This window comes from Tetrao urogallus, assembly GCF_951394365.1.
Source record: "Tetrao urogallus genome assembly, chromosome: Z".
NCBI lineage: Eukaryota > Metazoa > Chordata > Aves > Galliformes > Phasianidae > Tetrao > Tetrao urogallus.
In genome coordinates, this window is record NC_136816.1 from 46,868,329 (window position 1) to 46,891,463 (window position 23,135).

Below are 23,135 nucleotides of genomic sequence, written 5' to 3' on the forward strand. Positions count from 1 at the left end.
TTGAAAAATACTCAAAAAAATCTTAAAAGTCTCTAGTTGATCTATCTATTCCTGTTGCTTGATCTCCATCTCAAAACATAACGCTCTATAAATAGTAATTATTCCCATAGCAACAAATATTTTATCAAAAAATCAAACTGTCATATCAGCTACAAAAACAGATGTCTCCTCAGCAGAATATGTTCTCACACTACCCTATATTTAAGTGTAAACGTTATGCTTCACCTGAAATGTAAGTGCAACTTATACTTCATTTTCCAAGGCAGTCAGCACCACTGCCACCATATTCTGCAGCAGTGCAGGAGATTGCCATGTAAGAGGCCATGTAAGTTAAGAAGTGGATAGAGGCCATGTAAGTTAAGAGGTGGATAGATTGCAAATGGCTAGAAACAGCCATTACCAGGCTTTGAACTTGTGGGTTAAAATCAGGAACGAGACATTTAAAGAAAACCTTGTGTTTGGATACTACTACAGGCTTCCTGATCAAGGGGAGCCTGCTGACAAAGAGCTATCACTTCAGTCACAACAGCCCTTGTATTCATAGGTTCTCACCCAGACAGGGAATTTCAACCACCCAGACATCTTAGGAATAAATTCTTTACTTAGAGGGTGGTGAGGTACTAGAACAGGTTGCCCTGAGAAACTGTGGATGCCGCATCGCTGAAGGCACTCAAGGCCAGGTTGAATGGGGCTTCTGGTAGCCTCATCTAATTGGCAGCCCTTTCCATGACAGTGAGATTAGTCCGTTCCAACCAAAGCCATTCTATGAACTTATATGAGTTCAGAGTTCCTTAACAATGCAACAGAACTGCAATCATCCAATTCACCAGCCTGCACTTAAGTTCTTTCTTTCTCTGAGACTAATTAATCTCATAAGATCCTCTAAAATAAGACACCAAGCTCAGGGGCTGACTACATGGGTATGTATATGTTCAAGAAGGAAAACCATGCAAAGAAATGCAAAATGCACTTTCTCAGGATGTATTAAAATTTCTTAACTATGTAGTAGAAGATTTCCTTACTTGAACTGCAAAACTGAAATTCCTCTGAAAGGCACCACTTGACACCTTTATTATCTGAAATTTTACATGCTGGAGGAACTATACAGGATAAAAACTAAATAACCTAGACTAAAATAAACCATTTTTACATTAAAAAAGACTGCCTTAGGAACACTTAGCAGCACATCAACATTCAATTAAATTTTTTAAAGATTCTGAAAAGACGTTGTATAAGAAAAACTAACACTGGTAGAGGAATCATTGAAAATATCTATGTGTGTGTGACCTCAGAAAGTCATTGCTATTGCAGATCAGTCCCACTCAGGAGACAAAAGAGATAGCTGAGAGCTTACACACGAGTTTTAATGAAAGGACACATGAAGGTGATACTGTAATGGGGGGTGTCTGCTACCTAACTAGGTAGAGTAAGTGCTTTAGGCCCTCTAAAGATAGACAGCATGTCCACTGTCTGTTCCTCATGGGGCACTTCAACCACCTTTATCTTCTGGAGGGACAACACAGCAGAACGTAAGCAATCAAGAAAGTTTCTGGAGCACATGAACAACATCCTTCTCCAGGTCCCAGATGAGCAAATGATGGGCAGTGTTCTGCTGGCCCTCATATTAGAATCACAGATAAGAACAAGACAGGTAGTCAACAACAATGAGGGACTTGCTGGGAATACAAAGGTCTAAGACAGCTCTGGCTGCAGTGAACAGAAAATGGTTCAAGATCCTGAGATCTTGAGGGAGAAGGGTGAAAAGCAAAGTCACAAGTTTGGACACTGTGGCAACTTACACGATTTTCTTGGAAGTCCTACAAGATGAGACCCTGTGTGAAAAGTTGGAATGATTTTCTGGCTCAAAGCCTGTTTAGTAGCATCGATCTGAGCATTACCTGCTTGGCAAGCTTTTGGAGTGATCACAGTAGTAGGAGAAATATGTGGTCTGGACAACCAAGAGAAACCATTTTGGTTGTTGCTCCTTTAGGGTGTTCAAGCTGACTTGCTGGGTTCGTCTCAGAGGAGTGGACCACCATGTAGTCAATGCACATACCTAGCAGCCCACTGTGTGACAATGTCATGATCAGCTGCCAATTACCCAAGTGGAGGAGCATGTACTACAGACATTCTGTTGCCCCTGACAAATAAAACATTAACAATTAAGTTAAGGAGCACTTTGGCAAAGTGGACAAAGATTTAGTCCACATGTAAGCCCTTACAGATCTACCTGTGAGGAGTGAGGGATCTGAAACATGTCACTAGAAGGTCATTCTTGATAATCCGATAGAGCATGGTGATTCTGAGAAGTGCTTCAAGACTGAAGAAAGGTAGATGTCAGTCTTATCTTCAAGAATGGCAAGATGGAGAGCACAAGAAACTACAAGCTGGTCATCATGGGATCACCAAGGGGAAGTCATGTCGGCTGACTAGATTAACCTTTACAATGAAATGAGTGGTGTAGTAGATCATGAGAGAACAGAAGATACTGTCTACGTGGACTGCAGTAAAGTCTTTGACATCATGATTCTTGTAGTGTACATTAACATAAACTCCAATCTCAAACCAGCCACTGCTTTTAAGACTGTAAATAAAACTTCAATATGTATAATGCATGTATAACGCATATGACGATATTCTGTATATCTAAAAAGACATTAAGCAACCAAGTCTCCCTTCTGACTAACAAACACTTGCAGTCTCTCCTGAAATATTCTTTACAGTGGAGGCATATATACATACATATTTTGTATGTATATCAAGGCACTGTTCTTCTGCTTTACATGATAATACTCTGCGCACTGTGATCCATTCAAAAATAAAATAAAATAAAATAAAATAAAATAAAATAAAATAAAATAAAATAAAATAACAACAAAATAACAACTAAAATGGAAAGGTCTCAGAAAAAAATCTAGGGAGTGACTGCCCACATCTGTTACAAAGGGAGCTGAATTTATCACATGAAGAAAATCAGAGAATCACAGAATTGCAGGGGCTGGAACGGATCTCTAGAGATCAGCGAGGTCAGCCCCTGTGCAAAGCAGGCCCCCTGTAGCAGGTTGCGCAGGTAGGCATCCAGGTGGGTCTTGAGTATCTCCAGAGAAAGAGAAGTTGGTCCTTGTTTTAAATAAACAGCTGTATCAGTTGGGTGGATCATCTGGTTGTGTAAATGTCTCTTCCAAAGTAGATCAGAAGAGTGTGAAAGTTTTGTTAAACCAGTCAGAGCAGCACACAGGAACTATGTATGTGGCTCAGTCTAACATGCAGCACAAAAATGGAACAAGGAAATTTCAGTTGGAAAGAAATGGAGAATGAATTTTGAAGACAGCAACAGGGTTGAGATGACTTCAACCCATGCATCACTTCCTGGCAGTTGGAGACAATTCGGCATCTTGATAGTGAGTGTACAGAGACCAGAAATTGGAACCATAGCTCTGTTGTGATCCAATTGTATATTTTAATTGCTAAATTATGGTTGTACTGCAATTTCAGTAAACTGCTGTAATCCCTCTGCTAATTTTAAATCCTAGGTAACATAAACTATTTTCCAGAACCTGGTCAGAGAATAACAGACTCAGACAAAGACACAGACACAAAAATTGAATTCTGCTGTACTGGTATTGTGCACTGCATGCACATATAAAAAGACTGAGTGAGCTTGGCTAGAATGAGCATATGTTTGGAATTACAGAATTGTTCACATTGGAAAAAACCTTCAAGATCATCAAGTCCAACCACAACCTAACCATACTACCTGAACTCTAACAACCCGCCATTAAGTCATGTTCCTGAGCACCACATCCAAACGGTTTTTGAACACATCCAGGGATGGTGACTCAACCACCTCCCCGAGGAGCCCATTCCAGTGCTTAACAACCATTTCGGTAAAGAAGTTCTTCCTGATATCCAACCTAAGCCTCCCCTGGCACAACTTGAGGCCATCTCCTCTTGTCCTGTCACCTGTCACCAGCGAGAAGAAACCAACCCCACTCTCACTGCAATCACCTTTCAGGTATTTGAAGAGAGAAATAATATCTCCCCTCAGCCTGCTATTCCCCAGACTAAACAGCTCCAGATCCTTCAATCTCTCCTCATAGGGCATATTCTCCAAGCCCTTCACAAGCATTATTGCTCTTCTTTGGACCTGCTCCAGCACCTCAATGTCCTTTCTGTACTGAGACGCCCAAAACTGAACACAGTATTCGAAGTGGGGCCTCACCAGTGCTGAGTACAGGAGCAGGATTACTTCTTTAGTCCTGCTCACCACACCATTCCTGATACAAGCCAGGATGCCATTGGCCTTCTTGGCCACCTGGGCACACTGCTGGCTCATATTCAGCTGACTGTTCAACAGAACACCAAGGTCCCTTTCCAGTGGCAGTTCTCCAGCCACTCCTCCCCAAGCCCGTAGGGTTGAATGGGGTTGCTGTGACCAAAATACAGGACTCGACACTCAACCATATTGAAACTCATACAGTTTACCTTGGCCCATCGATCCAGTCTATTCAGATATCTCTGCAGTGCCTTTCTCCCCTCAGGCAGATCAGTACTCCCTCCCAGCTTGGTGGGAGAGAGTGTTAAATCCCTTTCCTGAATACTCTCTGACAGTGTATTTTACTTTGATTCCAAAACCTCACCAATATATTGTTAGACATATCACTGATTTTGGTATGCTTTGATAGTAAGCCTGTGGAGTGGTCGTAACACTGTAACAGTGACATATCTGCCCATCATCTCTTTTCAGCGGGATGTTTAAGTCTGTTGATAGGCGCAATAGTATTTTTAAACATAAAATAATGTCTGTTTCTTTAAAATTCTACTATACTTCTGTCTGTGACTGCTTCACACATGCATGTAGAGTTCTACAGTGTATTAATACCAGCCCCTAAGAAGTGGTAACAGGATAATGTAAGTCAGGGTATTCCCATGTATTTGAGTACCTTGTCACTGCCATCCCTAGCAGTAGTTAGAGATTCTGATTTTTCATAACTACCACGACATTTTTTACTTCGCCGTAACTGTAATGATTTGTTGTCATAATGAGTTTAAGCTAACGAGGTAATAGGAAAAGTAGCCTTTTTTCCCAAAGAGAATCAGAAACACCTAATGAGCCAATGAGTGACTTTAAATAGGTACATAACAGCTATTATAAAATGTACCATATCAAACAATAATTCAGCCACACTAGTACTGACACTAGAAAATACTCAGCAATGCCCAACTTCATAGTAATTCCCACTGCCACATTTGTACCAGAGAAGAATATTAACAAAGGATCAGTTAATCACTATAATATAATTTAGGATATACTGGTTCTATTTATGTAAACATTTATATATACCTGTATCCCTCTGTATCTTTAAGAACAGGGAAACATTTAACAAAATATCTAGACAAAATGAAACCTTAGTCCAGAATGGGTTTTGATACAAAGACAACTCCTTCTAAAACAAAGTACACATAAATAGTTGCCTTCCAAATGAGTAAGTGAATGAAATGAATGTTTTCACAAATGTTATTGGTTTAATAGTTCATGCCAAACTTGTTCCAACACTCAAGACCACTGCTTCGAACGATTTTTGCTTACTAAGTTAAACTCAAATTCTCAGATGGAAAACATTTGGGCCATTTGCAGAATGGATTGTTGGCAGTATTTGCTGATTTAACCCAGCAGATGTGAAAAGCCATAGACGCTAATACAGTACAATTTGCTTTTGCCAGTCTCAACAATGATTTTGCTGCTTGGGGTTATGTTCCACTGATGATTCCTGGCTTTGTAGAGCAACATTCTCTGCTATGAAGAGCATAGCAGCATCTGTTATTTTTCAGGTAGTTGAACATAATCTCAGCCCTGGGAGGCATTATATATAGTTTGAAGTGTCCTGCAGGAACTAATAAAAAAAAAAAAAAATCGGTCAGGGAAATAGACTTGGAACTTCAAACTTCACTGCTCCTGCAGTATATCAGCAAACCCAATTTCAGAAATCTTTTTTTATTTTAATAATGAAAGTCTAGCTTTCATAGCAAATGAAAATACAAATATTTAAATTTCTTGTCACTGTACTCTAAAATGGACACACATTTTTAGTTAGTCTAATGGCTGAATTATTAATGAAGGCCTCAGTTCTCATAAAAATTATATGTGAGGACAACCATACTGAATCAGAGGCTAAGTCTAATGGCTTCCTGATTGTACAAAGACTGCCGTTCAAAAGACAGTAACAGGATGCTTTTTTAAAAAAGTAAAATATCAAAAAAACTGCAATATATCAGTTGTGGCAGATATCAAAATGTTTTGAAAAGGTCACAAAAACTGAGAGTTCAAAAAAAATTTTAAAGGCTAAGATAAATGACATACTTAGGTACTCGGATACTCCAATTTTTCTGAGGCATATTATTAGAGTCCCATAATGAAATCTGCAATTGTTTTGTGATTAAACTATGTATAACAATTGCTACACTTTGCTAAGTATACTTGTATTGTGAATGTGTAGTAGTGTCCTGGTTTTGGAGGGAATAGAGTTAATGTTTTTTATAGTGGCTGGTACAGTGTTGTGTTTTGGATTTAGGATAAGAATAAAGTTGCTAACACGCTGATATTTCAGTAGCTGCAGAGCAGTGCTAACACAGAGCTGAGGAATTTTCAGCTTTCGTACTGTCCTCACAGTAAGGAGCTAGGGATGCACAAGAAGTTGGGAGGGGACACAGACAGAACAGCTGGCCCAAACTGGCCAAAAGGTGCATTCCATGCTATATGGCATCATGCCGAGTAATAAAAGTGGGAGATTTGGTCGGGGAAGAGATGTGGTTGCTGGGGGCCTGGCTAGGCATCCGTCTGCAGGCGGTGAGCAATTGCATCGTGCAACATTTTATTTTTTTGCTAGTATTATTTTTTTCCTTTTTTCTTTCTCACACATTTACCTTTTTCAATTCTCTTCATCACCTCACTGTGGGGGGAGTGAGCAAACGGCTGTGTGGTGCTTTACTGCCTGCTGGGTTAAACCGCTACATATACAATTGCTACACTCTGTTAAAAGCAATTTGTACTTGCACTGTGATTTAAGTGCACTGCTGTATCACTCTGCTAAATCAAAATCCCATGGAACTTCAACTATTCAAATAAGAAAATTTTGCATTATGATTGAAACACTCCACGTATGGAATATTTCAAAGAACCTGGTCAGCATGTATTAGACATTAGCTTTTTTTTGCCGAAGTTGTCATTACACTCCCTTGGAAGATATTTCCAAGGGAGTGTAATGACAACTTCGGCAAAAAAAAGGTTTTCTGACTTGGTATTAGTTGCAAATAAGAACGTAGTCGAGAAAGCCTATATTGTAATTAAGAACAGGCAGCAATAAGAGTGGCTGCAGGCAGGACCACTATCATTTAAAAGAGCAACAGATTACTACAAATACTAGAAAAGGCTAGCAAAGTGTAAGCACTAACTCTGAAAAGGAGGGATAGAAAAACTATAACCAAGAGTTTTATAGACAGAAAAGCAACTCACTGGTTTTATTGATATTTAGGATGAATTTGAAAAACGTAAATGTTCCAGAAATTTGAAGAAAAGGAATAAGAGGTACGCTTGGCTGGCTGTTGGTGAGTTATTTGTGAATAGAAGTCAGAAGAGAAAAGAGCACATAATATGCTAGAACAAGGAAAAAAAAAAAAACAAACAGAAAAGATGACAGCTCATTAGCAATAAACACAGAAAATCAAAATAATTTCTTAGACTCAAAACCGTAAATAATAGTACATGATGTTCACATGCAAAGGGATGATTTACTACCATCTACTGAAACAGATTCAAAGTAATTGCCACCATTTATACCACGAACACTGGATGATCAGGAGATATCTGGTTTAATATTGATCCTCCTAAGAGCGACAGTTCTGATGACTAGCAAGAAGAAAATATTATGAAAGTATTTCCTCCCATGGCAAAATACAATCAAAGATAAGCAACAGGCCTGAATCAGTTGCAACCCATATATTTCTCCCTGAAGACTGGAGACATTCAGCATCATATTGTTCAGTCAACATATTATTTAATAGTAATAAAATTCACACTTGTATTGTGACTGAACTGTACACTGCAAGTGCTGCACTCTCCTAAACATAATTTGCACTTATACTGTGACTTAAGTACATATTATATCACTCTAGTAAATAAAAATCCTATATAGCTTCAACTGATTTCAAATAAGTAAATTTTCTATTCTGTATTACATTCTCCACACGTTAAACTTCTAAGAGGACCTAATCAGACTATGCTGAAACACAATATTTTCTCTACCAAATGGTTAAATTGCTAAAACCTGATTTATATTACTGTGTTCTTGAAAATAAGCAACTTAGAGAAAATTCTGAAGATTCATACTGTAAATAATCAGTTTATATCTACATAATCTGTAAAACACTCTTACATGATTAAACATTTTCATCTAAAAAAACCCAAACAAATAAACAAAAAAAACCCCCGCAATTTTATTTGGATTCCTTGTTGTTGAAAAAACTAACTTCTTTCATTCAAATAGTGGACTGTAGAAGTACCTGTTAAGTGTAAGGGGTAAAAATCAATCTTACCTCCCTTGTTCACAAAATAGCTTAATTTCTTGCTGAACATGGAATACGGAATTCAGCTGTAATAGCTAAGGCTCATATTCTCAAAGATATCTACTAATTCTGGCTACCAAAGTTGAAACACATTTTCACTGATACTAAAATACCAAGTGACTCCACAAATAAACAGACACATCTGAAAAGCAAGCTAAGAAGCTGACTCGCTGTTCAAGAAACCATATATAAGTAACTAGTTGGCAGGAAGAACTGTCAACACAAAATATAAATAGCATAGTTGAGTTCAAATTTCCATTTTCATATTTAATGTACATTACTGCAATTCCAGTAATTTCGTATATCTTTACACAGTGCAAGTTTAAAGACAAGCCATTCTATTTGCAATTTAGTTCAAAGATACATGTCATCAAAATCGAAACAGAAGCAAAGGAAAACCTGCTGGAATTTACTGCATAGCCTATCAGCAAAAGAAAAATGTAGCTGGCAGTGTAAAATCAGTAAATGAATAAACTACAAACTGAAGACTGGCTGATATCTTGCTCTTTTAAAAAGCTTAATTCACACCATAAAAGACCTACTACCAAATACTTTCTCCATCCCATTCCATTATGTAATTTTTTTAATAATTTTTTAATGAACAAAATTTTTCATTTGTATTCCAGTTCAGTTTGCTTGTGAGCACTACTTATAGCCAGAAGCTGTGATCATTGGATAAAATTAAAGTGGAATTTTTAGAAACTGTACTTCAGATACCACTACTGACCTCTTTCCAGTACCTGAATAGAGCTTATCAACAGGTGATAGACTGACTTTTTTGCATGGTGTATAAAACAAGGAGAATGGCTTTAAACAAAAAAAAAAAAAAAAAAAAAAAAAAAAAAAAGGCCATAGGAGGACATCACAGAGGATGGTGAGGCATTAGCAAAGTCTGCCCAGAGAAGCTGTGGATGCCACATCCCTGGAGGCATTTAAAGCAGGGTTGGATGGGACCCTAGGCAGCCTGACCTGGTGAATGGAAACTCCCATGGCATGGGATTTGGAAAAGGATGGGCTTGGGGTCCCTTCCAAGCAAGGATTCTATGGCTATGCAATCCAAACACAAGCTTGTTGATGCAGTAATGATATTCCATACTGCCATGGTTTCATGATTTTTGGTTTTCAGTATTCCACATCATAACATCATGTGGGGCACTGGGAGTTTAACTGTTAATGCTCAAGTTCCGGGAACCTGTCCAGAAGAGAACAAGAACTACATTCCCCAGGGGACTCTGCAGTCACAGAGAGGAGACAGAACTCCTGGCAAGGTCACTTGATTCGCTCTTTTTTGTCTGCTCCTCTTCGTCGGCTCTCCTCCCATCTCCCTGCTGCTCAACCTGACTGCACATCTCACTTCAGTGTTATGGTGAGGCCTATCCACCTTTCAGACATTCTCTCTCTCATTATATTTGCTTTAATGGTTTCAATTCTGATTATATTGTATTATAGTGTACTATCTTGCATTCTGATACTGTATTTAGTAAATTAGTTTGTCTCTCCTCAGACCATTGCTGCTGTTTTAATTATTTTGGGGTCCCCTGTTCCCTTTTTTCCAGAGGTGCAGATTTTGCGAAATCCCTCCGCCCCTCTGGTCACAGAACTGGGCCGAACCAGCCCGTAAAACGTTGACACTCTTGGAGGAGAATGCGGGCAATGGCTGCTTTTTAGCTTTTTAGAACAAATCTCTCTTTGCTCTCGGAAAGCTTTGCTGGGAAAGTATATCTTTTCCACAGGTGCTCACTGAAAACTTGGCCTTGAAAGTCCAGGTAGACTGCCAATACTGTGGGATATTTGTAAACTTTGAGCACTGCTATCTTGCTTCCGTAAAGAGAAAAAAAAAGAAGATTCTGCTTTCTCTTTTAAACCTGTTTGCCAGGAGCTGCTAATTTCACAGAACTTGGTATTTTTAAACAGGCTCCCAGTCTCTCCTGTGAATCCTTTATGCAGTTTTTGAATGCTTACCTGATTGCATTGTTAATCTCCCTGAATTTACTATTCATCATTTCAGTCAGTTTCTGTATTTATCATATTTTGAGGAAGCCTTCCCCAAAACCAGAGGATACTGAGTGGCAGAGATTGTGGAGAGGCTTGGAAGAGACTTTAGAGAGATGGCACCACAACTGATGTCAGTTGCCTCTGTAAGAGGATGGAAAATGAAACGAATCTCGACTCAGCTAGAACAGAAGAAAGAGGAGGAAAGAGGTCCAGAGGAGTGGCTCCAAGGTCTAGGAGAAGCACCCCTGAGTCCAGGGGAGGGGCCCTCAGTAAGACCACGGTCACCAACGCCTACGAGGGGAAGAAGTCCTGAAAGAGTAAGAAGTGTGCAAGATATCATTACCATTGATTGATCTCTGAAAATTAATGAAATTCAAAGACTAAGAAAAAACTTCTCACATCACCCAAATGAGCCTATTGCCACTTGGTTACTTCGATGCTGGGACAATGGGGCCAACAGTCTGTGGCTAGACAGTAGACAGGGATTCAGTCATTGACAGAGGCATTAGTACATGCCAGAACCAGGCCTTCACCCTATGGAAGAGGATGCTGTTAGCTGTAAAAGAAAGATACCCCTTCAAAGACGATCTGATGCCTGAGAAAAAGAAATGGACTAGATATGAATAGACTGATGAATGAACTAGATAAGAATGGACTAAAAGATATAGAAAAAGGCATCCATCATTTGAGAGAATATGCTGTGGTGGAAATGCTACATAGCTCCAATTTCATTCCTGATGAGCCAGACCAAGAGCATGATCCTGAAAGAGTCAGGTGTACACCAAACATGTGGCGTACATTCACAAGACTGCACCAGAGAGGTACGCCAGTACATTTGTAGCAATGTATGGCAGAGGGGAAAGAAGACCCCTTGTAAGTGAACTTAGTAATAAGCTTCAAGACTTTGAGTTACATTTAAGACCTCTGTGAGCTTGTGTTTCAGCCATTGCAAAAAGAGCTGAAAAGCTGAACAGAATGGAGAGCAAACTAGAAGATATAATAGACAAACTGTCTATCGTGCCTAATGCTGATGGATCCATGGTGATAACAGATACATCCAATGGAGATCAGAATTCCCAAAACAACCTACTGGAGGGGCTGATCAACTTGGTTTCCTCCCAGCCAGTGTCATCCAGCATCTCAGCTATCAAAAGAAGACGTTCTCCTGCTCAAGCAAGTGACAACAGTAAGGCTACGTCACATTTTGCCTTGTGGCATTACCTACATGACCATGGAGAAGATATGAAGACATGGCATAAGCAATCTACTCCTGCACTTCAAGCACAGGTAAAAGAATTACAAGGCAAATCAACCACTGAGGTGAACTTCTCCAAAAAAGGAGATTGCTCCAGTTGCTGCAGACAACGGAGGTAACAAATAGAGGGGCCCTGCCCCCAGCCAGGGGAAGGGAAGGGATAATAGAGTTTATTGGACTGTGTGGATTAGATGGCCTGGCACATCAGAACCACAGAAATATAAGGCCCTGGTGGACACTGGTGCTCAGTGCACCCTAATGCCCTCGAGTCAACAAGGGACAAAATCAATTGATATTCATGGGGTGATTGGGGGTTCCCAAGAACTGACTATGTTGGAGGCTGAAATCAGCCTCACTGGTAAAGACTGGCAAAAGCACCCTAAATTGTAACTGGCCCAGGGGCTCCATGTATACTTGGTATTGATTACTTCAGAAGGGAATATTTTAAGGATCCCAAAGGGTATCGATGGGCCTTTGGAATAGCTGCTGTAGACACAGAAGGTGTTAAGCAGTTGTCTGTTTTGCCTGGCCTATCAGAAGATCCATCTGTTGTGGGGTTGCTACGAGTGAAAAAGCAACAGGTACTGATTGCTATAAAAACAGTACACAGACGGCAGTACCGCACTAACAGGGATTCCTTGCTCCCCATTCAGAAGTTAATTCGTCAATTAGAGAATCAGGGAGTGATCAGCAAAACTCACTCGCCTTTTAACAGCCCCATATGGCCAGTGCGTAAAGCCAGTGGAGAATGGAGGCTGACAGTAGACTACCGTGGCCTGAATGAAGTCGCACCCTCATTGAGTGCTGCTGTGCCAGATATGTTAGAACGCCAATACGAACTGGAGTCAAAAGCAGCTAAGTGGTATGCCACCATTGACATTGCTAACGCCTTTTTCTCCATTCCTTTGGCCAAAGAATCTAGACCACAGTTTGCTTTCACATGAAGGGGCATTCAGTATACCTGGAACCGTTTGCCCCAGGGGTGGAAACATAGCCCAACCATTTGCCATGGGCTGATCTAAGCTGCACTGGAACAGGGAGGTGCTTCCTGAGCACTTACAATACACTGATGACATCATTGTGTGGGCAACACAGAAAAGGAAGTTTTTGAGAAAGGAGAGCAAATAATCCAGATCCTTCTCCGTGCTGGTTTCACTATTAAGCGAAGCAAAGTGAAAGGACCTGCCCAGGAGATTCAGTTCCTAGGTATAAAGTGGCAAGATGGCAGTCGTCACATCCCGACAGATGTGGTGGACAAAATCACTGCCATGTCTCCAACCACTAATAAGAAAGAGACACAATCATTTCTGGGCACAGTGGGTTTTTGGAGAATGCTTGTTCCAAACTACAGCCTCACTGTAAGCCCCCTTTATCATGTGACGCAAATGAAGAATGAGTTTACATGGGATCCTGAGCAGCAGCAGGCTTTCGAGCAGATTAAGCAAGAGGTAGCCCGTGCTGTGGCCCTGGGGCCAGTACGGATGGGACAGGATGAAAAAATATCCTCTACACTGCTGCTGGAGAGAAAGGTCCCACTTGGAGTTTGTGGCAAAGAGCCTCAGGAAAGACTGAAGCCAACCCCTGGGATTCTGGAGTCGAGCCTACAGGGGGTCGGAGGAGGGCTACACTCCAACTGAGAAGGAGATCTTAGCCACGTATGAGGAGGTTCAGACTGCTTCAAGTAGTCAGTACTGAAACACAGCTCCTTCTGGCACCTCGACTGCCAGTGTTGAACTGGATGTTCAAGGGAAAGGTCCCCTCCACCCATCATGTAACTGATGCCACTTGGAGTAAGTGGATTGCATTGATTACGCAGCGAGCACAGATGGGAACCTCAGCCGTCCAGAAATCCTAGAGGTGATCATGGACTGACCTGAAAGTAGAAAGTTTGGAACACCACCAGCAGAAGAGGTATCGCGTGCTAAAGAAGCCCCACCATACAGTGAACTACCAGAGAATAAAAAGAAATATGCCCTGTTCACAGATGGATCGTGTTGTATTGTGGGGAAGCATCGCAGATGGAAATCTGCTGTGTGGAGCCCCACACGACAAGTTGCAGAGGCCACCGAAGGGAAAGGAGAATCAAGCCAATTTGCAGAGGTAAAGGCTGTCCAACCGGCCTTAGATGTCGCTGAACAGGAGAGGTGGCCAATGCTCTATCTTTACACTGACTCATGGATGGTGTGAAATGCCTTATGGGGGTGGTTACAGCAGTGGGAGCAAAATAACTGGCAAAGAAGGGGTAAACCTATTTGGGCTGCTGAACTGTGGAAAGACATTGCTGCCTGAATAAAGAATATGGTTATAAAGGTGTGTCATGCAGATGCTCCTGTGCCCAAGAGTCGGGCTACTGAAGAACAGCAAAATAACCATCAGGTAGACTAAAATTAAGGTGGCTCAAATAGACCCAGATTGGCAGAACAAGGGTGAGTATTTTTAGCTTGGTGGTCCCATGAGACCTCAGGCCATCAAGGAAGAGACGCAACATATAAGTGGGCCAGAGACCGAGGGGTGGACTTAACTATGGACTCTATTGTACAGGTTATTCATAACTGTGAAACATGTGCCATCATCAAACAAGCCAAGAGGATGAAACCTCTCTGGGAGGAAAGGCGATGGCAAAAGTACAAATATGGGGAGGCATGGCAGGTTGATTATATCACCTTGCCACGATCTCGCAGTGGTAAGCATTATGTGCTTACTATGGTAGAGGCAACCACTGGGTGGCGAGAAACATGCAGTACCCCATGCTACTGCCCGAAACACCATACTGGGTCCTGAAAAACAAGTCCCATAGTGACATGGCACTCCAGAAAGAACTGAGTCAGATAATGGGACTCATTTCAAAAACTCTCTTGTAAATACTTGGGCCAAAGGTCATGGCATTGACTGGATTTATCATATTCCCTACTATGCACCAGCTTCTGGTAAAATTGAACGCTACAGTGGGTTGTTAAAAACCATGTTGAAAGCAATGGGTGGTGGAACATTTAAGCATTGGGAGAAGCATTTGGCAAAAGCCACCTGGTTGGGCAATACTGGAGGATCAATCAATCGCAACGGTCCTGCTAGTTCCCTACATACTGTCAAGGGAGATAAGGTCCCTGTAGTATGTGTAAAGAACATCTTGGGAAAAGCAGTTTGGGTCTTTCCAGCTTCTGGGAAGGGCAAACCTCTTCGTGGAACTGTTTTTGCCTAGGGACCTGGGTCCATGTGGTGGGTGATGCAGAAAAACGGGGATGTTCAATGTGTGCCACAAGGGAATTTGATGTTGAGGGAGTGCAGTCAGTAATTTCATGTATATGTATAGGTTTCTGTGTGCACGTGTTTAATGTTTGGTAATTATTGTTTGTTTATACATATTAAGCATGATGTAGTGATGTAGAATAAGGGGTGGAATGTCATGGTTTTGTGAGTTTTGGTTTTCAGTATTCCACATCATAACATCATGTGGGGCACTGGGAGTTTAACTGTTAATGCTCAAGTTCCGGGAACCTGTCCAGAAGAGAACAAGAACTACATTCCCCAGGGGACTCTGCAGTCACAGAGAGGAGACAGAACTCCTGGCAAGGTCACCTGATGCGCTCTTTTTTGTCCGCTCTTCTTGGTTGGCTCTCCTCCCATCTCCCTGCTGCTCAACCTGACTGCACATCTCACTTCAGTGTTATGGTGAGGCCTATCCACCTTTCAGACATTCTCATTATATTTGCTTTAATGGTTTCAATTCTGATTATATTGTATTATAGTGTGCTATCTTGCATTCCGATACTATATTTAGTAAACTAGTTTGTTTCTCCTCAGATCGTTGCCACATTTTTTAATTATTTTGGGGTCCCCTGTTTCCCTTTTTCCAGGGACGTGGATTTTGCGAAATCCCGTCCACCCTGCTAGTCACGGAACTGGGCCGAACCAGCCCGTAAACCGTTGACACATACTTCACTATTGTTTCAAGAGCTTACTAAAGATCATACAGTATCCATTTTAAAGAAGGGTAAAAAGGGTGACCCAGAAAATTACAGACCTGTCAGTCTCCACTCTGTGCAGATCCTCCTGGAAGCTATCCTACGGCACATGGAAAGGAGGGAGAACGAGCACAGGTTCATCAAGGGCAAGCCCTGCTTGACCAACTTTTTATGATGGCGTCACTGCATCAGTGGAGAAAGGAAGAGCCACTGACGTCAGCTATCTGGACATCTGCAAGGCCTTTGACACAGTACACCACAACATCCTTTTCTCCAGATTGGAAAGATACAGTTTTTTCAGAGGCGGACTGTTCAATCGATGAAGAAATGACTCCAGGATCAAGCACAAAGAGTGGTACTCAATGGCTCTATATCCAAGTGGAGATCAGTGATGAATAGTGTCTCATAGGGGTCATTTCTGGAACTGATACACTTTAATATCTTCATCAGTGACACAGACAGTGGGGCTGAATGCACCCTCAGAAAGTTTGCAGATGATACCAAGCTGTGGGCTGTGGACCAAATGGACATAAGGACCAAAACAGTATTTTATTTAATTCTTCCTTTTTATGTAATACCTCTTGAGCCACTGTATACAGAGACTGTGATCCCTGAAAACCAACACTGGAGTGTTTATTAATATCCTATCAAAGTTAACTAACAAGTGTTATGTCATCAGTCCAAAAGTATTGATATGGTAGGTTCTTCTTTCCCATTTTGCTTCTGCCTTCTGTGAATTTCCCAGGCTGTTAGACAATCTAATACTTTTACTATCTTCTCTAATACTGCAAAAGTTGTTCAATCTGCTTGTCAACATGTGCATCTACGAAAGCAGAAAAATACAGAAAACACTCTCCCCGATCTTCAGGCATCTCCTGCGAAATAACATTAGAGTCCCCACACAGATTACTAAAATGGATATTCCATCAACACTGTACAGAGTACAGATGCTAGATAACAACTGCAATTCAATCTCTCTCAGGAACCAATTTTTGTGGAATTTTAAAATCTTGTAATATGCTTTCAAAAATAGTGTTAATTTTGTACAGTTAAAAAAATATATCCTTCTTAGACAAGAAAAGGCAGTTAGTAAAGCAGTACTGGCACTAAAATCAAATCAGTTTCAATACTGATGGTTTACAATACACCTCCAGATTTTTACAAAGGCAATCATAGCCCCACAAGGCTTGATTTTTTTTTTAATTTGGAAAAAAAAATAGTCCACCATAGTGCCTTGGGACTAAGATAATTTATCACTCTCTGTAACAACACCACAGGTACCTAATCCTCCTTAAAAGTAAGTGATATATTTTCTGTGTTTCTCTTTCTCTTACAGAAACGGAAGTTTGACTCCAGAAGATGTGCTTACAGAAGTGATATCCGTCGCCTTAGCAAACTTCATAACCAGTTTGCCTGCTGACTGTATAGCTACCCTTGAGGAAGCTGTTAAAAGACTGCGCTAATACAGCTGAAACAACATTTTCATTCTGGTACACTTGATAAAAAGAAATTACACGTTTCTCCATACCTAACACTATTCTATCCATGCTTTTAACAGGTGAAGTACATTTTACAACATGTTACAACAGCTCAGAAAGCTGTTCAATTAGAACTGTAAGGTCTATCTAAGAGGACAATGAGTCTTGATGAGCCCAAACACCGCTGTTCAGCAAATGATGGATAAAGGATAGAGGAACTGGTTTGTATTTCCTTCTTCAATCAAAATAATGGTCTTGGCATTCGTGTGTGTCCAATCTGCAGCAGATTGGCTCTGCTTGTCAAAGATGCCAAGGGACAAGAGTGCTTGTGGCTGTAATCAGAGTTGCCAATTCTTGCCGTTTCTGGAGATCAGCTGCTAGCTTGACAAGAGGACCAAACACACAGCAAAAGCTTTATCTTTGACCTTTCAACATGTTCCTTTCCTAAACAGTTACAAAAAACTTAACCTACTTATGACATTAATGAAATTGCATTATATAACCAGACTTTTTGCGTCAGTTCAAGCACATCCAACAGGATGCTGACAGCGAATAAGTAATAAGTGAATGAAGTTTTATTCCGTGTCTTAACAAAAACCACAGCTCTAAAACTAGCCATTTTCACTATCCATTTAAATTCTTGTCCAAGCTACTCTTTCCATTCATACTAGCTTTCTCATTTCATGTTTTATTATCTTAGAATGCAAGAAAAGCTGAATTGCTTTGAAATTCTGAATCATACTTAAAAGAAATCCACAATGAATTAAATCTATAGAATATTACAGTTTACAGCGAAGTAAAATTTTAGTCAGTTTGACTCTAAAAACAGTTTCTAATGTTGCATGCCCAAACATTGCTGTTAAGAAATCTCTGGGACCAATCAATCTGCAACAGAAGTCAGTATACTTGCTTCTTCTGCTGAGTCTGCATTTTACTGATTAAGTGAGCAGAAATATAACTGCATTGCATACAGAAAAAGAATATTACCACAGGCTAACATACGTACACTGACGCTAAATCCAAGTTTCATTACAAAAAAAAGAATATTTGTGATGGGACTCAACTCACGCTGTACTGCTTGCTGCACCTATATTTCCAAACTGGAAGCTTGAGCTGTAATTTTTGGTACTGATTCCACACTCCCCCGTATTTGTCATTGTTCAGTATTTGAGGAAGTAATTCCACAGTAAATAAATGAATAAATAAAGGAAAGCTGAGCATCAGATACACATAGGAAAACACTTTCAGGGAAAGAAATAAAAAGATTTTAGAAACAGAACAGCAACAGACCAGGAAGAAACAATCAATCCAATCCTTTCTCTGTAGAAGAAACATTCAGGAAACATACACATGAAGTATAAGCAGTGATAACAAGAAAATGCAAAACTCAATGTCAAAGCAGTTGTGAGTGAAAAATAAACTCTGAAATGTCTGCTAGAGGACTCTGTATTAATACAAAATTCAGAAAGTCTCTGCTAAGATTTAAGCATGCTGTTAGATATGATAGCATTCTATCTGCAAAATTATAATTCTGAAATGGCTGACAGTGTCAAAGTATGCAGCCTTCTCCTTATTAACGGTCTCTGATCACCTCTATTTGCAGAAACTTCCTAACAGAAGCCTAGCTTGTGAAAGACTTCAAATATATTAATTTGAATATAAATTATCTGCATTAGAAATGGCTATAAACACACTACCCAACTGAAGTAATGTGATTTGCAAATGAAGTGTAAAGCTCTACTTTCTTTAATTTTCCATGACAGCATCAGCCCATTTCTTCTTCTTCCTTTCCTTCTTTCATTTTTTTTTACGTTTATGAAATGACTGAATCCAGCAAACTCAACTATAAGCCAATATAAACAATCTATCAATAGACATATCCTCCCTGTAGAAGAACAGATGAGATAACAGCTATAGTTCCAAGGGAAGACAGTACCATAGCCATTATTGGCATCATTTCCATTCGGAAAGCACCCAGGAAAAGAATTAAACATACACACTGATTAAAATTTCTGGTAATTCCAGAATATGAACAAAGCACTTAAAAAGGGGAACATAATCATTAAAACACTGAAACTGGTATCAGTTCCCTGATATCTGACAAGAAACATCCTTATAATCAGAAAAATCTCTTTTCACTGGCTTTTAACTAGTAACAGATCTCTACCTCACATGTCAGCATTTGTCAGCAAAGCTAGTGAAGTTTCAGTTTTCCTGCTTCCCTCAGCAGTTCTTCCATCTCTGTCTTGGATGTAAACATTCCATTCACCAAAATCTACTGTCTCTCTTCTGTGTTCTCACAAAAGCATGCTGATAAATTAAATCACAGAGAGAAGCAGCCGCAAGAAAATAGTATCAAGCTCTGGTTCCAGCTAGAAAATACCAGTAACTGCTACTGTCCAATATAACTCTTAATTACTTTCTTCAGTCAATAAGCAGACGGATGTTTAATAGCTACTTGAAATGGTTCTTTCCTAACAAAAATATACTCTCATCTACCAGGAGCACAATCATTTAGACAGGAAAGACTGGAAGGTATTTAGTGGCTATGCCTTCCTGTTTGGAAAACTGCTATTTTCAAATAAAACTAAGATACCAGAAGGCTGAAAAACTACTGAATAGGGATGCAAAAGAAGAACACAATCCTTGAGATCCGTAAACCAGTGTCATGACATCATCATCTGGCTAGACTGTACCACAGACAATCTAAGCTTAAGAGGGAATTTTACACTATGTTTTAACTATAGCTAATGTTAAATAAGCATCAGCAAGCAAAAGTACTCTAATCTCTAATTAAAAGAGAGCAATTTCACTACAACGTACCACATATTTATATCTTTAATTACTTCACTAGATGAATCTTAATATTAATATCATCTTTTTTGTGTAAATTATCATAATACTTTCTGAAATACTCTCTGCCTAGCCCTCTAGGTATCCAAACATATCCATATATGATACAGATCATATGCCTAAGCTGTCTCTAATTTTCAGATAGATGCTTAACAGCTAATTGAAGTATTATGTCTGCAAAACTGAGGTTCAGATAAAGAAAGAGAGAGAGATTATGGCTTTTTCAAGCTACTGATAAAGAAGAAACAAATCAAATAGTTTTGGCCTGGAACACAGAAGGAGATGTAGCGATGAGTTACAGTTAAAATTACAGCATCCAGCTCAACAGTTCCTAAATTGATGCTAACTAGAAGTGTAACATTATTTAGTCAAAAGAAGAAGAATCAATTAATAAGCATGCTGTCTTTCTTAGAACTTAAGAAAGTCCACTTGTAGCTTAAAACATTACAAAAGAGGAAAAAGGAACTAAAACATAAAACTAGTGGGATATTTGACCTTGTTTTTGTGAAACTAATACACCAGTCTGCTCCAATGGAAATGACTGCAATTCTTAATGAGGCTGCAAGCTGTTTATGAGAGGCTTTTCAGGAAATTTCCTCTTGTACCTAACCCTTGACAACAACTGTTCATTGAAAAATTCGCAATGACATGAATAAGGCCTCACTATGAAGGGAAGTATATTTTTCTCTGCTAAGGTAAGGATTATGAAAGTCCAGTAAAAATCAGATACTTAAGATGAATATCTGATTGCTACTCTACACATTTCGTTTGAAAATTTTCAGGTTATGTAGTTTTATCAAATGAAACTGGACTCGCAAATGTAAACGGATGATTTTTTGGGAACAGTCTTTAAACCCCAGGCTGTGTGGTGCAGCTGACAAACCAGAGAGACAGGATGCCAGCCAGAGGGACCTAGACAGGCTTGAGCTCTTGGCCCAAGTGAACCTCATGACGTTCAACAAATCCAAATACAAGGTCTTGCCATTGGGCCAAGGCAAACCCCACTACCAATACAGGCCATGCATGAAACAACTGAGCGCAGCACTGCCAAAAAGGATTTGGGAGGTACCAGTGGAAAGCTGGACAGGAGCCAGCAGTGTAGCCCTGCAGCCCACACGGCCAACCAAATTTTGTGCTGCATCAATAGAAGTCAGCAGGGCAAAGGAGGTGATCCTGCTCCTTTACTGTGCGCTGATGAGATCACACCTAGAGATCTGCATCCAGGTGTGGAGTCATCAGCACAGGAGAGACATGGACCTGTTGGAGCATGTCCAGAGGAGGGTGACAAAGATGGTCCAAGGGATGGAACGCCTCTTCTACAAGGACAGGTTGAAAGAGCTGGAGCTGTTCAGCCTGGAGAAGAGAAGGCTCTGAAGTGACCTGAGAGTGGTCCTTCAGTATCTAAAGAGGGGCTATAAGGAAGAAGGGTCTGTTGTGAGGAAAGGGGAAGTGGCTTCAAATTTAAAGAGGGGGGATTCAGGTTGGATGTAAGGAAAAAGTCTTTTACAGTGAGGGTGGTGAGGCACTGAGCAGGTTGCCCGGAGATGTTGTGGAAGCCCTGTTGCTGGAGACATTCAACTCCAGGCTGGATTGTTTCTTTGAGCAACCTGATCTAGCTGTGGATGTCCTTGTTCATTGCAGAGGAGTTGGACTAGATGATCTTTAAAGCTCCACTCCAACTCTAATGATCCCACAATTCCATGATTCTATTGTCAAATTCCTTCATCAAAATGGAAAGCACTGCTGCATATTCTTCACTGTTCAGGGCCCTGTGTTTATCCAGTGTATCAGAATGCATACAGCTTTTTGGCCATCACCCGAGTCAGCCCTGCACAGCACTGTCCTCCTTATGCACTGCTTTCTGACAACATAGTGCCAATAGAGCTGTGATTGCTTCAGTGCTGCTGAGCAATGGGCACATGTCTGGGGCGACTGCTGGGAAGAACTGCCAGCTTTAAATGACAGGGAGAGGGTGGACGACATTTTGGGCCATGCTGGGCCACAAGCATCCCACAGGCCATGGGTTGGACTTGCTGGTGCTAACTGGAAAGGATTCTGAAGAACAAGTCCAGAAAAAAACTGTAAATCACAGAACTAAAACACCAAGGTAATAAAAACAATGTATCTGTTTTCCACTTTGATTGATATCTTTGATGCATAGTTCAATAAACTTCGCAAGTCACATCTGACAGAATGAAGTAACTTTATTTACTAGCTCTGTCTGGATGTACTTGTGATTACTGGGTAAGGCAGAATTTCTTCTATTTATTTCGGAGAAGGAGATCATTACTATGGGTAAACACTTTAGTTTTCGTAGCTTGTCCACAAGATTGAGAATCTCTAAAGTTAAAGCACTCAAGTAAGGTTCCAAATAAAGAATATCTGACAAATTCTGAGTATTTTTTTTTTTTTAACTTTTTGGATCACCACAGTATCTAATCACAGAACACTAAATTTAATGGCTGGAGAACTATTTAGCATTTATTGAGTACAGAATCATGTTTGATATATCTGTGTAGTTTATTGTAATTATTTACGCACGTGCTTCTTTTTGTTAATTCCTACTTCATTATACCCTTTGATATGCCTTAAGGTACCAAATAATACATAATTAAGGTACAATATAATACATACTAACATCCATACCAGCAATTTATAGTTAAGAAACAAGCAAGCATATACAGAATTATTAACTAATATTAAGCTTCTTCTTTATGCATTTGAGTTAAACAATGGAAACTAGTCAATATTAAAAATAACAAAATAAAGACTGTAAGTACCTAAATGCTGAATCAGAACCTCTGTCTTATACATTCACATGCAGGTTACTTACTCTACTTTTAGTTGCTTTCCAAGTCTTCAAAGTGAACAGAAAACTGATGTAATAAAATTTCTAGAGAACTGTTCACCTGGGGAAATGGCGAGGAGACCTTTCGCTGCTTCTAATTTTCAAAGATTACTTTCAATATA

General features: G+C 40.1%; 1 protein-coding gene across 1 annotated transcript in view; it reads right to left on the reverse strand.

Annotated features, from left to right (window-relative positions):
• Nucleotides 1–23,135, reverse strand: part of KDM4C (lysine demethylase 4C) — a gene marked incomplete at both ends in the record, with an annotated part of 281,788 nt that overhangs the window by 106,514 nt on the left and 152,139 nt on the right. The window lies entirely within an intron of this gene.